At 44.7% G+C, this 12,117-nt stretch overlaps 1 protein-coding gene across 2 annotated transcripts in view; it reads right to left on the reverse strand.

Annotated features, from left to right (window-relative positions):
• LOC126162400 (extracellular sulfatase SULF-1 homolog) overlaps positions 1-12,117 on the reverse strand; it is a 782,309-nt gene that overhangs the window by 595,023 nt on the left and 175,169 nt on the right. The window lies entirely within an intron of this gene.

The following is a 12,117-nucleotide window of genomic DNA, read 5'->3' on the forward strand; positions in this document are numbered from 1 at the left end:
TTGCAGAGAGCATACACAAGATTAGTACAAAAGGAAAGGTCACGACTACTGAGGAGACAGCCGCAGTACAGAGTTACTCGCAGTGCCCGCAGCTCTAGCTTGCTAGGCCCGTGCCGTAGCTGGGCTAATGGCGGCGCGCGGGCAGAAATACGGCCGGCCAGATATTTATCGGCTTAATTCCGGCCGATAGCGGCGGATAAGCCGCCGCCTGCGCTTTATGTGCCGTGGCCCGCCGCACAGCGCAACCCAGCACAGCACAGCACGCCCCACTAATTCAATTACACAGAGCCAGCGCCGCGGACACGCCTGCCGCGCCCCCCGGGAGGCCGGCGGCCGTACGTTCCTTCCACTCGCCGAGCATTCGCACAAGGGCCAAGATGAGGTCAGCAACGCCTCAGCTATGCACTCTATTGGCCATTAAAATTGCTACACCAAGAAGAAATGCATATGATAAACGGGTATTCATTGGACAAATATATTATACTAGAATTGACATGTGATTACATTTTCACGCAATTTGGGCGCATAGATCCTCAGAAATCAGTACCCAGGAAAGCCACCTCTGGCCATAATAAGGGCGTTGATACGCCTGGGCATTGAGACAAAAAGAGCTTGGATGCCATGTACAGGTACAGCTGCCCACGCAGCTTCAACACGATACCACAGTTCATCAAGAGTAGTGACTGGCGTATTGTGACGAGCCAGTTGCTTGGCCACCACTGACCAGACGTTTTCAATTGGTGAGAGATCTGGAGAATGTGCTGGCCAGGGCAGCAGTCGAACACTTTCTGTATCCAGAAAGGCCCGTGCAGGACCTGCAACATGCGGTCGTGCATTATCCTGCGGAAATGTAGGGTTTCGCAGGGATCGAATGGAGGGCAGAGCCACGAGTCGTAACACATCTGAAATGTAATGTCCACTGTTCAAAGTGTCGTCAATGCGAACAAGAGGTGACCGAGACGTGTAACCAATGGCATCCCATACCATCACGCCGGGTGATACGCCAGTATGACGATGACGAATACACGCTTCCAATGTGCGTTCACCGCGATGTCGCCAAACACGGATGCGACCATCATGATGCTGTAAACAGAACCTGGATTCACCCGAAAAAAGGACGTTTTTCCGTTCGTGCACCCAGATTCGTCGTTGAGTACACCATCGCAGGTGCTCCTGTCTGTGATGCAGCGTCAAGCATAACCGCAGCCATGGTCTCCGAGCTGATAGTGCTATGTTCTAATGTGTGTGAAATCTCATGGGACTTAGCTGCTAAGGTCATCAGTCCCTAAGCTTACGCACTACTTAACCTAAAATATCCTAAGAACAAACACACACACTCATGACCGAGGGAGGACTCGAATCTGCGGCGGGACCAGCCGCACAGTCCATGACTGCAGCGCGTTAGACTGCTCGGCTAAGCCTGCGTGACTGATAGTGCTACAAACGTCGTCGAACTGTTCGTGCAGATGGTTGTTGTCTTGCAAACGTCCCCAACTGTTGACTCAGGCATCGAGACGTGGCTGCACGATCCGTTACAGCCATGCGGATAAGATGCTTGTCATCTCGGCTGCTAGTGATACGAGGCCGTTGGGATCCAGCACGGCGTTCCGTATTACCCTCGTGAACCCACCGATTCCATATTCTGCTAACAGTCATCGGATCTCGACCAACGCGAGCAGCAATGTCGCGATACGATAAATCGCAATGGCGATAGGCTACAATCCGACCTTTATCAAAGTCGGAAACGTGATGGTACGTATTTCTCCTCCTTACACGAGGCATCACAAATACGTTTCACCAGGCAACGCCGGTTAACTGCTGTTTTTGTATGAGAAATCGGTTGGAAACTCTCCTTGTGTGAATGCTCTGAAAAGCTAATCATTTGCATATCACAGAACCTTCTTCCCGTCTGTTAAATTTCGCGTCTGTAGTACGTCATCTTCATGGTGCAGCAATTTTAATGGCCAGTAGGGTATATGGAACAGAACAACGCTCCGAAAGGTTGGCCCGAATTAAGTAAAGCAGGACTAAGGTTTAACGTCCGGTAGATTACGATGTCTATAAAGACAAAACATAAGCTTTGATATTCGCAGCTCGTGCTATAGTGGTTAGCGTCGCTGTTTCCAGATCCTGGGATCGTGGGTTTGATTCCTGATCGAGTTGGAGATTTTCTGTGCTGGACGGTCTTTTTTTCTTCTGTATTATGGTGTGTGGTGGATCCATTACCCATCGAGGCGAATGAGTTACAGGATTGCGTGGTGTTTGTACGTTCAGGCTGATACCGCCCAAAGAATAGATGCAACTGATATCAATAATCACTTCCCTTTCCTTTCTCCCCCCCCCCCTTAGCACCCTCTCCTCCTTCAATTTAATCTTGTAATAAAGTTACAGCGTGAACCTCTGCGCTGACGTTTTGAGGCACTCTGTCGCTGGCGAGGCTGTTGGTACGTGTGCCATTGCAATGTCTTTCATTGCCCAGATGTTACAGACTTGAACAGGCAGGTGAACGTCGTTCTTCGAATACTAAGTGGCAAAATGTACTGTTTTCCGACAAGCCCACTGTAATAGGTCCTACAAAAACATGCTCATACATTTAGCTGCTACAGTGATGACAGAAACCTCGTTGAGTTCCGAGAAAACAATCCCCAACTATGCGGGTACACTAGATACAACAGTGCTGTCTTAGCTTCTACGTTTTGATAGCAAATCAGGATAGCTGCGTAAGGGAGGATTTAGAGCCGTGTGTGCTGCCCCTCCTGCTATACAAACAATCCTGTTGGCAGAACATCCGCAACTGAGAATTATAGCAGAGGTTGAAAATACCGCTTCAGTTGTAAATTACTTTATTTTCACACGACCGGTTTCGGACTGTTATAAGCGTATCCTCAGGTGTCGTGGCTGTGCTGTGGTTCCTGAGTGCCGCGTGTACTAGGCGCGGTGTGCTGCCTATGAACTGTTCTGCGCTCACAGGCAGCACACCCCGCCTGATACACGCGGCACTCAGGGACCACAGCACAGCCACGACACCTGAGGATAGGCTTATAACAGTCCGAAACCGGTCGTGTGAAAATAAAGTAATTTACAACTGAAGCGGTATTTTCAACTCCTGCCTCCTGCTGTAGTTCTGATGCCATGTATTCCAGTAGGACTATGCCCCACCTCATATGTCTGTAGCATGGAAGCCCTTCGAAGTATGGCTGCTGCCACTACTGTCTCCCTGTCCTACACGTGGTGTCGGTTGTCTTCTTGTTGATCACAGGTCTCCAAGTGCCTCTGTTGATGATTTACGGACGAGAGTACAAATTGCGTAGAGGGTAATTCCCAAAGCTCGTACTGGGTTTCCTTCAGCTTAACACGAGTAATACTAAACGTTTATGTAACGTCATGTACTTAATTTCTATTATAACGCTGATTTCTGCCTTAAGTATCGTATTCAGCAGTGAAAATATTATATAAGTTAGTGTATATTGTAACTCGTTTCCTTCTTGTGAAAATATAAACTTAACAAAGAAGGATTAAAGTGTATTGATACTGTGATGTCACATGTTGAATTCTTCATCGAGTTTTACTCGCATGAGCATTTTGTTTCATCGGCATTTATGTAATTATATGGTTATCCATACGTACTTCCAGTGTTCAGAATATGACAGTGTGGCAACTGAAATAGACGTATTTCTCGACAAAGGATCTTGAAAAGTTTTATTTTGTAATTACCACGAAATAGCAAAAAAATAAAGGACTGGTACAAACTAGTTTGTATAGAACATCTTTTGTTATTGGACAGTCACAGCCATATTTACAAGCTTGACAATAAATCCTAAGGATTGGGTCCGATCCCTGATCAGTCATACGTGTTTTGGGAACATAACGTGCCTTTCACTTTTGCAGTGAGTGTCGATTAGACAAGGGGAAGAGGTCGTATCACATGCAGGAGCGCAACGAGTAGTGTAAGCCGCCGTTGGCGTCTGCTTTGCTTATTATACAGCGTGATCTTAAAAAGTTTACAATTGACAAGGCACATCGGACATGCATGCAACAAGGATCAGTAATCACGCAGAGACCGGCGGTCTCAAACGCCGCGAGAGGGAGCTATAGTCATGAGACCGAAGTTTCACGGAAGGTGTCATCTTTACCGATGACGTTACGTTCTCACTCGAGTATGTGATGAACGTTTGCAACCTACATACGTGGGCGGTGGTGAACCCACATGTTACAGGTACATATACCTCGCAACGCAAATTTATGCTTAACGTGTGGTCTGGTATCGTACGAGACTGTCTAATTGGGCCGTACATTCTCCCGGACCGATATGATGGTCGCACGTATCTCGTATTCTTGCTAGAGGTTCTGCCGAACATGATGAATGATGTATCTGAAGAGCCTTGTGCAATGAGCACCTATTACATCGCCGGAGGACCTAGTGCGCAGGATTTTTGCGACAGCAGGAGTCTTCGAGATACAGCAGGTATCTTCGAGAGAGTGCGCCGGTCACTGCAGGTCCATGTCAGGTGTACCTCGATGCGTCTGGACAAAACTCTGAGCATCTCCTGTAGTGGGAGTCCGTTTTTAACATGTAACTAAATAACTGCAACGCCATTTAGTAGCTCTCTGTGTAATACACCTCAACCAAACTTACAAAATATTGTGGGGATGGATGGGAGGTAACGAAGGATAACGATCTTCTGTTTCATCTGCTACACACGATCTTATCAAACAATTGCAAGTTGCTACACCGTATGCGGTGCCCTCGGTGTTGGATTACACAACCATGTAGCAGCATACGATAAGTTTCCATAATTAGAATGATGTACATTGCTAGGTGTAAACAGAGCGGAAGAGGTGACAGGCTCCGGAAAGTTGAACGACGGCCGCTGTTTTTGTTATGCAAAGAAGTCTCTCTCTCTCTCTCTCTCTCTCTCTCTTTCTGTCTTCTCCACTACTCGCATTCACATTATCGTGTGCCGTGCCGTTGAGCAATACCGTTACTGTCAGAGAGCGCCTGCCGCGGCAGTTGGTTCAGAGGCGAGCGGCGAGGTCGCTTCAGGACAGCAGGTGGTGCTCTCTACATATTCATGGCACGCTCCGCCACTCTCCGCTGCAGCGATACTCAGCGTTCATCCAGACTGACGTCACAGCTTTCTGGCCCGGCGTGGGAGGCCGCCGGAATTGACCTACAGTATGGCGAGAAAGTCCCTTCACACCTGGGCTAAATGTACGTGACAGAATAAGATGTTAACATAGTTAAGATTTTAACATCCCATCCTGATCATTGACATGACAACAATGTTCTGCGCTTGAAATGTAAAGTGACTGCCGTGTATCACTTGGCTGTCCAGGGAGGAGAATAAATTCTGTGCGTTGACCAGTTGAGTGTCCGCCATTTCGTTTCTAATGAAGAACAGTGGCAGATACCAGCAGCTTCACTTTGGAGGAGCACTTAGTGACAAGGATGTGTGTCTGTGAACGGATGTATAACTATGAAAATATGACAGGTGATGGATAGGTTCGTGAAAGGTTTGGTAACGAGCCATCAAGTCGCCAAACATCGATCACAAGACAGGTTTTCACTTATAAACTGTTTTCATTGCCCCCCCCCCCTTCAGGTCGTCCATTAACCCGAAGAGAAACGTGCTGAAGTTAGTCCGTCAGTGATGTGCTCACGCTGTAGGTCGATCAGGAAGCGGGCTGCAGAGCATGGAACTAAAAGGAGGATAGCCAAAATCTACATGAAAATTTACTTAGGCCTCCAAGCGTTCCGGCTAAATACTATCAGTGAACTATCGGGCGAGGACCTAAACCGCCCCCTTCGGGGACATCGAATCAAATGTCAGGAAGAAGTGGTACGTAGACAATGATGCTTTGAGGGCAAGTGTACTTGAAAGTTTCCACATGTAAGACTGTAGCTGCTAAGGCGGATAAGGAGGAGGACATGGAGGCGTATCACGCTGTGCAGAGATAATGGTGGAGTAAATACATACGTTTAGGACAAATAACTGTTATTAAAGTTTCAATAAAATCATCACAAGACAAAACTACTCACAAAAATATTGTTGACTTACCTCCGTAAATTAAAAACGGATAACACAAAGATGCTGGAAGAGACGTAGACAAACTCCACATTACTCCACAAGATATTGAGAGAAGTTTGCCACTCAGAAAGAAATCACAGGACTCCACGCGGACAGAAGAAAGAAAAGAGAAACATCGAGGAATGATGAGAGAAATGCGGAAGAAAAAAAGGAAAAACAGTTCAAGTACACGTAGTCCATAGCGTTTAATACGTGACAGAAGAAGAAGAAGAAGAAGAAGAAGAAGAAGAAGAAGAATAGGAGGAGGAGGAAGAAGAAGAAGAAGAAGAAGAAGAAATAATTGCAAGTGTAAAGCCACTTCCTGGCCACCCTGTAACTTAGGAACGAGAGAGCTTAGAGGACTGGTCTACCTGACAGTGATACCGTTTCAGTGACCTATGAGTATGTCCGTATTTGCAGCCCGAGTCTTTAAAAGAATGCACAAATTTAAAAAAAAGGTAAGCAAGGCACATCAGAGACATATAAACTTAAAAGTATATGCCTACATAACGTATTGTTTGTCGTAACATGAGCGGAATTATTTAAGTCTGTGTTTGACTGTGATACATGCGTCATGCTATTTTTGTGATAAACCATATTCAAAGAAGAAAGATCCACATCCCTCATTTCCAAAGAAAACATACTTTAAATATCTTTTTACCTGCTCAAATGTTTGTTCACCAAATTTCGAAGCTATCACAACGATATTTGGAGCTTCAAAAAGAGGTTCTCGAATTCTTTGTCCACCATTAGTTTTTCTTACTAGTAAAAAGATAGGTAGTCGGTGTGAAAAAGAAATGTTTTTAGCATTCTGCCCGAGGAAAAGAAACCTGTCCATATGCTTATCCCAAAGGGCTCGAAGGCACAGGTGGGACTTAAATGGCTTTCAATGCTGGAATAAATTTTTGAGAAGATTTTCAGAAGTAGTTATGTTGAATGATTATGATGTCAATCTGCAATTGAAAAACAATAGAATCAGGCTGCAGTCACTAGTACATAATCAATTCTCATGGTCAAGGCTTGCCAACGCACTGAAATATGCCTGATACAATCAAAATACCTAGAGGATCATCCCCGTCAGTTTGAAATCCCCCATATTTTTTTGTATTGTGTTCGCCGTTGTGCATATTATGCGCAAAAAATTCGTTCATTCTATGTGCGTGAACGAAAAAAAACGTTACGTTTTAAGCATTTCTTTATTGATTATCATTACTGTAACGATTTTGTATCATAATAAAGTTACTTATTATTTTTAATCAACAAAACAAAAAACTGAATGTAAAACGTAAAATAACTCTTTAAAACATGAAACAAACTTGTGTAAAATAAATAATTATAATTTTAATGAATGGTTAGGAATGGTTAGATACTTTAATTCCGTACCGGTGTGTTGGAAATACACCAACAGTCCATTGTGTACAGCTTATTTTTTAATAATTTATGTTTCGGAAACCAGCTTTATTACACATGGATGTATGTTGCTTGAAAGCTTCTTTAATTTATGTTGTAACAAAAGTTTTCATTTTGCAAAATTGATTAATAGTGGCGGTGTATTTTTCATCTTAATTATGCATTGTCCAAGAACGTTAATTACATTTCAACCTTTATATAAAAAACAAAATTGTATACAATTGTTTCGAAAACATTCTCTCTAAACGTGATATGCCGAATCACCTTTCGGAGTGTGTTTTACCCCTTAAAAGTGATCTCGGTGCAGACAAGGAACACAGGTAGTATTATTTTGCCCCTTGTACATACTCGCCAAGTTTCAACAAGATCGTTTATTTACAATTTGGAAACGTTCCCTTGTTCGAAAGGTACGGCCCTGTTCCATGATCTGTTTTCTCCTACCATCTTAACCCTGTCCATCATTTCCTACGAAGGCATCTACTCTGAAGAGCCAAGAAACTGTTAGAGGCGTGCGTAAAATACAGAGATTGTAAACAGGCAGAATACAGCGCTGAGGTTGGCAACGCCTATATAAGAAAACAAGTGTCTGGCGCAGTTGTTATATCGGTTACTGCTGCTACAATAGCAGCTTATAAAGGTGTGAGTGAGTTTGAACGTTGTGTTATAGTCGGCGCACAAGCGATGGGACACAGCATCTCCGAGGTAGCGATGAAGTGGCGATTTTCCCGTACGACCATTTCACAAGTGTACCATGAATATCAGAAATCCGGTAAAACATCCAATGTGTGACATCGCTGCGGCCGGAAAAAGATCCTGCAACAACGGAGCCAAAGACGACCGAAGAGAATCGTTCACCGAGACAGAAGTGCAACCCTTTCGCAAACTGCTGCAAATTTCAGTGCTGGGCCATCAACAAGTGTCAGCGTGCGAACCATTCAACGAAACATCACCGATATGGGCTTTCGGAGCCGAAGACCCACTCATGTATCCTTGATGGCTGCACGACATAAAGCTTTACGCCTCGCCTGGGCCCGTCATCACCGACAGTGGACTGTTGCTGACTGGAAACATGTTGCCTGGTCGGAGCAGTCTCGTTTCAAAATGTATAGAGGGTGGACGGATACGGGTATGGTGACAGTCTCTTGAATCCATGGACCCTGCTTGTCAGCAGGGGACTCTCCAAGCTGATGGAGGCTCTGTAATGGGGTAGGGCGCGTGCAGTTGGAGTGATATGGGACCCCTGATACGTCTAGATACGTTTCTGACAGGTGACACGTACGTAAGCATCCTGTCTGATCACCTGTATCCATTCATGTCCATTGTGCATTCGTACAGATTTGGTCAATTCCAGCAGGACAATGCGACACCCCACACGTCCAGAATTGCTACAGAGGGGCTCTAGGAACCCTCTTCTGGATTTAAACATTTCCGCTGGCCACCAAACTCCCCAGAAATGAACATTATTGAGCTTATGCGGGATGCCTTGCAACTTGCTATAATCTTACGGGTTTATTGACAGCCCTGCAGGATTCATGGTGTCAGTTCCCTCCAGCACTTCTTCAGGCGTTATTCGAATCCATGCTACGTCTAGTTGCGGCACTTCCGCTTGCTCGCGAGGGCCCTACACGATATTAGGCAGGTATACCAGTTGCTTTGGCTGTTCAGAGTAAATTCACTTGCTTACGCAACTCTGACGCTATTTCGGAAATAGTTGGCAGGACTAAAGCCACGTGTTGCGAGATTAGAATTGTACAAGCGATGTTTGAAGGGATGAAGGAGAATTTTGTAAGCTGATATTCTACTTGTTTGATGATGGGCATAATTTCGAACAGATGATGAAAGGAGTAAAATAGTACACTGTCTCTCCATGGTTGCGCAGTAATTTACATCAATAACTAAAGACAATATAATGTACAGAGTACATACACGTCTATGCAGCTAATGAATGAACGAATTGAATCCAAATATAAAAAATAGTATGGCGAATATTCAGCAATGCTGATATAAGATTATAACAGCACATCTCCTCCTGTTTGTGGTTCACGACGCTCTATAAGACGCTCTATAAGTTTAAATTTGTCGCTGGATTCTTAAATCATAGTCTACGTTACTGCTTACACAGTTGACATCGCAACCTTCAGAGCACGGTACAACCTAGACGAAATAATCTGCATTTCTGACGTTTTAAGATGTCCTCTTTCAGTTCTCTTTGAAAGCGAACCTGCTTGCAAAAGTCGACAGAATATTACAATGGTTTAGAAAAAGATAACTAACTTCTGCCGAGACAGTAAAAAAAAAAGCAGGCATGTTGACTTTTAGGTGAGTATAAATCCGTTATGTATCGAGGAATTGTTATTAATTTAGGCAAGAAAAAGGAAGTACCACAATGGAAAATATTAACATTCTCTTTTTCGCATAAAATGTGCTCAGCAAACACACGTGAAATTTATCACAAAACTGAAGTAGCCGCGGTGTGGCAAACCACTGTTATCATATCAGCAGTTTTGCTATAAGGTGAAAGAGTCATGTAGGAGTTTCTAGACACATTACAAAACTGTAGAAGACAGTTAACAGGCCTTCGCCGCATACACTTCGAATAAAAACATTCTAATTATAGCCATACGTATTTCGTTAAAAGTACGGGGTATGTTCGTTGCTTATCTGTGCATTGAAGTCTCTTGTCAGTACTCGGCGCAACGTCTACATCACCATACACCACAAGCTGCCTTACTATATTCAGCAAAAGTTATTTCGTGCGCAATCATCATTTATTCCCTTTCCGGTACCGTTTGCGAATTTTGCTCTGGGACAATGTCTGTTAGTAATACTGTATGATCTCCAGTTTCTCCGATTTACCTTCACGGTTGTTTCGCGAGGTACATGAGATAGTAGTTTATACGTTGCTTGACTTTCTTTTTTGAGCGTGCGTAATGTTATCATTAAATGCCTCAGTGACGCACAGTGCCTCTCTTGTAGCGCCTTCCTCTTGTGTCTCTCAAGGACAGAGAGTGCTGAGTTTTACAGGGCCGCTACAGGCTAAATACGTGTGTTTAGTGCTGTATCGTGATGCTGGCGACACACTTGGAGGTACGGTCCCGCTAGATTCGTATGCAGTTCTGTCGTTGCGTGCAATAGGGCGCCTGTAATACTGAGCGGGTGGGCGCTAATAGCCATAGAAATCGACAGGGAATTGTTGTATCGACCGGATTACATGGCGCTGGAACAACAAAACGAGGGAGATACCTGGAGCAGCAAAACGAGAAGAGAGGGCCAGCACATTGTATGACGTTTTCAGGCTGGCAACATATCGCCCGGGCGAGCCAAGAACGGGTCAGCGCGGTGGCCGTCGAGTTTGGAGGACTACGCCGTGAATAGGGAACCGACTTGGCCCAACAGTGCTGGCAGGGCACTTCTGGTTGGTTTTGTTTCCTGGTGCCAAAAAAGCTGCTTACAACTGACAACCGTGTGGTCTACTGTCCGGGTTCCCGGGTTCGATTCCCGGCGGGGTCAGGGATTTTCTCTGCCTCGTGATGACTGGGTGTTGTGTGATGTCCTTAGGTTAGTTAGTTTTAAGAAGTTCTAAGTTCTAGGGGACTGATGACCATAGATGTTAAGTCTCATAGTGCTCAGAGCTGTTTGAACCATTTTCGTGTGGTCTACTGATTTAACATATTTGTAATCTTATTCTGTGGAGTTGAGATATTATGCGCTGCTAAAATCCTTGTCGCGGCACGTTACCTGCAATTTGAAGACCTCTAAGCAAGTTTTGTTGTATAGTGACACATTCAAAGTTTCAAGTTACTCGTGGTTGGAAGAGCTTTGGTTATTGTATGTTTGTAACTGGTATTGTCGTACCCCCTTTCATTACGAGTGTATTTATCTAGTACGCTTACATGGTGCGTATTGAGGGTGTTTGGGGGCCATTTGCATTTGTTATTTTCAAATAAACTTATATCAAGAGTTACGTTCTAATGAAATTCCGTCCCCCACCCCCTCCCCACAATTCTCAGTCCTTCCACTACTCTGAAAACCGATCAGTACAGATGAGATTCTACGTCTTCAAAGAGATCGTAATAGGTGAGCACAGAGATATATTTGTAATATACCCCTGTGGTTTGCACAGTCCTTCCAAAAGGTTCCAAGACTGATTTTATCCCTACCATATAAGCGACATGAGTGCGGTGGCAGCCGTACTATTAACTGTAACCAACAGATGTGCATTCGACCAGTCAACTGCGATCGGGAAGTGTTAGGTGGTGGACGTGCGGCCGTAGTGTGTCAAGGTTGATGTACCACATATCGCAGTGTAGCAACATTCTAAATCAAGTGTTGAAGACAATCTCTAGAAGGTTTGGAGAAGAGAAAAGTTTGTGTAAAGTTTGGGCCACGCACCTTGATTTCCGAACACAAACGACGGTACTGAGAAATTCACGTGAAGGATTAACGCTTTGACGACATAACCAACTTCCAAGCCAGTGTGACGCGAGAGTTTAACAATACCCAAAACAAAGACTTTTGTCTGACAGTCTCATATGGTCATATGAATGTTCTGTGCACTACACACAAGGAGCGGTGGGGGTAGGGGGTGGGTGGGGTGGGGTGGGGGGGGGGGAGAGAGTGTGTAGAATACCTGAAGCAT

The sequence above is a fragment of the Schistocerca cancellata genome, chromosome 2 (genome assembly GCF_023864275.1).
Source record: "Schistocerca cancellata isolate TAMUIC-IGC-003103 chromosome 2, iqSchCanc2.1, whole genome shotgun sequence".
Taxonomy (NCBI): domain Eukaryota; kingdom Metazoa; phylum Arthropoda; class Insecta; order Orthoptera; family Acrididae; genus Schistocerca; species Schistocerca cancellata.